Here is a 6,000-nt window from a genome sequence, read left to right as displayed (position 1 = left end):
TTGTTGCTACCCTGGGTCCACCCCCCCAACTGGCTCCCACTGTACCATTTTTCACCCCTTTCGTCCTTTCTTTTCTCCCTCCCATCTAGCCCTGTAGGATGCCTCCATTGTCTTCTGACAGGCTATGCTATGCTACTCAATGAGGGAGCCACTGGCCCACTGCCATCCCAGATCTGCCCCACCCCAACCTACCAGCTCCTGCTGTGCCAATTTTTAAATTTTATTTTATTATTTTTTCCCTTTCTTCTTTTCCTTTCTCTCTCCCACTTGGCCCAGTATGCCACATCCCCCCTGCCCCTATACCACTGTGGCTGTAGAGCCACTGGCCTGCTGCTTTCTGGGCCTGTGCCACCCTCACCTGCTCGCTCCTGCCACACCATTTTTTTATTTTCTACGTTTTTTATTTTCTCCATTTTCTTCCTTTTCTTTCTCCCTCCCATCTAGCCACATCACCTCCACCCTTTCAGGCTGTGCCGTGCTGCACCACCTTGGCTACTGAGCCACTGTCTTACCACCACTCTGGGTCTACCCTTCCCCATTGGCTGGCTCCTGCCATGCCATTTTTTCCCTCTTCCTTTTATTTCTCCCTCCCACCTAGCCCTGTATGCTACCTTCACCCCTTCCCAATGGGCCATGCTGCACTGCTCTGCTACAGAGCCACTGGCCCACCACCACTCCAGGTCTGCTGCACCCCAACTCACCAACTCCTACCATGCTGCCATTTGCCCCACTTAGTTCCAAGTGCCACTTTCACCCCATTCAGGCAGGCCCCCAGGTTCACCCACCCTGATCTGCTGGCTACCTTTATTTTTTCTCTACCTTCTTCCCCCAACTTAGCACCTTACCACTCCTTGTCCGAAACCTCCACCTATGGGGCGAGGGACTATGAATGCTCCCACATTGGTGGACCAACATCAGGAATAAGAGAGCACCCACACAGGCCACCATCAGCCACCTCATCAAACCAGTGCACAGTGAAGTGGGCTCACCCTGCCTGCTGCGGCCCTGCCCACCGGGACAAGTTGTTGTGAGCTATCGTGCCTATAGCTGAGCAAGAAGAAGAGCATGCCTGGCCCACCCACCCTGACATATCAAAGCAAATCAAAGAAACAGGATGAAACAAATGAACATAAAATCAATAAAGGAAATAATACCTTAATGCCTTGGAGACAGCAGACCATATCAAAACAAATAAAAAAGTAGGAAAAGATGGCTCCAGCAAGTAACCGAAATAAAGAATCAGATGACTTCTGGTAGAAGAAAAGGCAGTGGAGCAACCTGATATGGAATTCAAAAGACTAATATTTATGGATCTCCAAGAGATTAGGAAAGAGATCAAGGAGAACTCAGAGAAAACCAAGGAAAATGCAGACAAAATCATGGAAAACACAGACAAAAACCAAAGAAAATGTAGTCAAAATTAAGGAAAACACAGATAAAGTAATAGAAGAATTCAGGAAAATAATATAAGAACAAAACGTCAAAATAAATAATTAGAAATCATACAAAAACAGCAATTAGAAATCCAAAAGTTAACAAAATTTCAGAAACAGACAACTCAATAGAAGGTCTTAAGAGCAAATTTGAAACAATGGAAGACAGAGTCTGTGAGATTGAAGACAAGTCCATGGATGCCACTTTGTTTGAGGAAAAATCAGAGAAAAGAATGAAGAAAAATGAAAAACACTTAAAAATTATGTGGGACACAATCAAGAGCAAAAATTTGTGTGTAATCTAGGTTTCAGAACAGGGGTATAAAATAGAAAACACAGAGAAGATTGCTGAAGATTCGCTGGCAGAAAACTTCTCAAATATCATGAAAGATGAAAAGCTGATCATGCAAGGAGCCCAAGAAACTCCAAATGGGAAAGACTCCAAAAGAAATTCATCAAGGCATATCATAATCACACTTGCCAAATTGAAAGAAAAAGAAAGAAACCTGAAAGTAGCATGAGAAAAATGAAAAGTCACTTACAAACGGGAAATGATAAGACTAAGTGGGTGCTCAGAGGTCAGTTTATAGCAGCAAATGCACACATCAAAAAAGAACAGGCCCAAATCAATGTTAGCCCTACTACTAGAACAAATGGAAAGAGAACAGCTACAGAAGCCCACAGGAATCAGAAGAAAGAAATACTAATGATTACAGCAGAAAGAAATGAAATGGTGAACAGGAAAAAAAAAAAAATAGAAAAGATTGATAAAATAGATAAACCATTGGAAAACTGACTAAAGAAAAAAAGGAGAAGAAACAAATAACCCACATCAGAAATGATAGGGAACATTACAACAGACCCAACAGAAATAAAAAGGATCAGAGCAGAATATTATGAAAAATTGTACTCTAACAAATTTGATAACCTAGAGGAGATGTACAACTTTCTAGAAACACACTACCTACCTAAGCTAAAACAAACTGAGATAGAAAATCTGAACAAGCTCATGACAAGGGAAGACATTGAAGTAATAATAATAAAAAAAACTTCCAAGAAAAAGCCCTGGCCCAGATGGCTTCATTGGAGAATTCTACCAAACACTCAGAGAAGATCTCACACGAGTACTACTCAGAGTATTTCAGAGCATAGAAGGAAGGAAGGAATACTCCCAAATTCATTCCATGAAGCCAGCATGACTCTAATACCAAACCAGGCAAAGACACCACAAAAAAAAAAAAAGAAAATTATATACCAATATTGCTCATAAATATAGATGCAAAAATTCTAGCCAATAGAATTCAGTATCATGTAAAAAGAAATAATACACCACTACCAAGTAGGGTTCATACCAGACATGCAAGGATGGTTCAACATCAGATAATCAACCAGTGTAATCCACCACATAAATAGAACAAAAGAAAAGAATCACATGACCATCTCAATTGATGCAGAATAGGCATTTGATAATGTCCAACACTCATTCCTGATAAAAACTCTAGTTAAGGGCATGTATACAAAATGAAAAGGCCAACATTATTCTCAATGGAGAGAGACTGAAAGCATTCACCATGAGAATGGGAACAAGACAAAGATGCATTTTACCACCACTCCTATTTAACATTGTGCTGGAAGTCCTAAAAAACCCGCTAGAGCAATAAGGCAAGAAAAAGAAATAAAGAGCATCCAAATTGGAAAGGAAGAAGTAAAACTATCCCTATTCCCAGATGATATGATTCTATACTTAACCCCCAAGATTCTACAAGAATACTACTAGAACCGATAGAAAGATTCAGCAGAGAAGCAGGATACAAGGTAAACATACAAAAATGAGTTGAATTCCTATACACCAACAAAGAGAACTTTGAAGAGGAAATTTGGAAAGCAATGCTGTTTATAATAACCCTGAAAAAGATAAAATAATATAGAATCAATCTAACCAGGGACTTAAAAGAACTATACAAAGAAAACTACAAAACACTACTGCAGGAAACCAAAAGAGACGTATGTAAATGAAAAAAGATACCATGATCATGGACAGGAAGACTCAACATTGTGAAAATGTAAATTCTACCCAAAGCGGTATACAGATATAATGAAATCCCAATCCAAATACCAACAGCATTCTTTAATGAGATGGAAAAGCTAATAATCAACTTTATGTGGAAAGGAAAGAGGTTTCAGATAAATAAAGCATTATGGAAGAAGAGGAACAAATTAGGAGGCCTCAAACTACCTGATCTCAGAACCTACTATGAAGCCACGTTAGTCAAAACAGCCTGGTACTGGTACAATGACAAACACATAGGCTAATGAAATAGAATCAAGAACCCAGACATAAATACATTCACCGATGGTCAGATGACCTTTGACAAAGGACCAAAGTCCATTAAATGGGGAAAAGACAGTCTTTTTAACAAATGGTGCTGGCAAAACTGGATGTCCATCTGTAAAAAAAAATGAAACAGGACCCATACCTCACACTACACACAAAAAATAACTCAAAATGGATCAAAGACCTAAATATAAAACATACAATGATAAAAATAAAGGAAGAAAAAATAGGGACAATGCTTGGGGCCCTAATGGCATAAGCAGAATACAATTCATAACTAACAATGCACAAACTCCAGGAAATAAACTATAATTAAATAAATTATAACTAGGAGCTCCTAAAAATTAAACACTCTCATCAAAAGTCTTCACCAAAAGAGTAAAAAGAGAACCTACAGACTGGGAAAAATTTTTGGCTATGACATATCCAACCAAACCAAAACCAAACCCAGTGCCATCCAGTCGATTCTGACTCATAGCGACCCTATAGGACAGAGTAGAACTGCCCCATAGAGTTTCCAAGGAGCGCCTGGGGGATTTGAACTGCCGACCCTTTGGTTTGCAGCTGTAGCACTTAACCATTATGCTACCAGGGTTTCCAACTGACATATCCAAGAAGAGTCTAATCTCTAAAGTCTGCAGAATACTTCAACACCTCAATAATATAAAGAGAAATAATCCAATTAAATAATGGGCAAAGGATACGAACAGACATTCATCAGAGATGATACTCAGGTAGCTAACAGACACAATAGGAGATGCTCACAATTGCTAACCATTAGAGAAATGTAAATCAAAACTATGGTGAGATACCATCTAATCCCGGCATTACTGGCACTAATTAAAAAAAAAGGAAAATAGCAAAAGTTGGAGTGTGTGATCATTAACGATGTGTCAACTTGTCTGGGCCGTGATTCTCGGTGGTTTGGCAGTTATGTTTGGCAGAATGCCTTATCCACCATCATGGTATCCCACACAGCATCACCTCAGATCAAAGGACTCACTTTACAGCAAATGAAATGTGGCAGTGGGCCAATGCTAATGAAATTCACTGGTATTACCACGTTCCCCATCGTCCTGCAGTAGGGGGCTTGATAGAATGATGTAATGGCCTTTTAAAGACACGGTGCTAGCTAGGTGGCAATGCCTTGCAGTGTTGGGGGAATGTTCTCCAAAAGGCTGTATATGCTCTAATCCAGCATCCAATATATGGTGCTGTTTCTCCCATAGCCAAGATTCATGGGTCCAGGAATCAAGGAGTAGAAATGGGCGTGGCATCGCTCACTATTACCCCTAGTGATCCACTTGTAAAATTTTTGCTTCCTGTCCCTGCGAACTTATGCTCTGCGGGTCTAGAGGTCTTAGTTCCAAAGTGAGGAATGCTCCTACCTGGAGGCACATCAACTGATTCCATTGAACTGGAAGCTAAGAATGCCGTCTGGCCACTTGGATCTCCTTATGCCTCTGGATCAACGGGCAAAGAAGGGAGTTAACTTATTGGCTGGTGTCATTGATCTTGATTACCAAAAGAAAATTGGATTAATATTACATAATGGAGGTAAAAAAAGAGTATGTCTGGAATGCAGGAGATCCCTTAGGGTGTCTCTTAGTGCTACCATGCTCTGTGATTAAATTCAATGGGAAACTACAGCAACCCAATTCTGACGTGACCACTAATGGCTCAGAGCCTGCAGTGTTGAAGGTTTGGGTCACCCCACCAGGCAAAGAACCATGACCAGCTGAGTTGCTTGCTGAGGGCAAAGGAAATCTGGAATGCGTGGTGAAAGAAGGTAGTTCTAAATATCAGTTATTATGTCCCCAGTTGCAGAAATGAAGACTGTAATCGTTATATTTCTGCCTTGCATGTGTACATCTAATACCTTTGTTTTTTTCTTATAAGATGTAAACAGCGCTAGTGCATATTCAGTTGTATGCATGTTCATTCCATCATGTTAGGTGCCAGTGTGGCTTTATAATTGTCTTTGTTCAGAGATTATGTCTGGTTTAAGGAGATGTGTATGAGTGCCAAGTTGACAAGAGGTGGACTGTGATGGTTAAGTGATGTGTGATGGTTAAGGTTGTGTCAACTTGGCTAGGCCACGATTCTCAGTGGTTTGGCAGTTATGATGTAGCTTGGCTGTTATACTACAATGTGATCACTTCCATGATGAAATTTGATATAATGTCATCACCTCCATGCTGGGCTCTGTTTTGAGTAGCCGATCAGTTGAAA

The sequence above is a fragment of the Elephas maximus genome, chromosome 23, assembly GCF_024166365.1.
Source record: "Elephas maximus indicus isolate mEleMax1 chromosome 23, mEleMax1 primary haplotype, whole genome shotgun sequence".
Classification (NCBI taxonomy): domain Eukaryota; kingdom Metazoa; phylum Chordata; class Mammalia; order Proboscidea; family Elephantidae; genus Elephas; species Elephas maximus.
The sequence above is the reverse complement of the archived record's forward strand: the minus strand, read 5'-3'. Positions refer to the sequence as shown.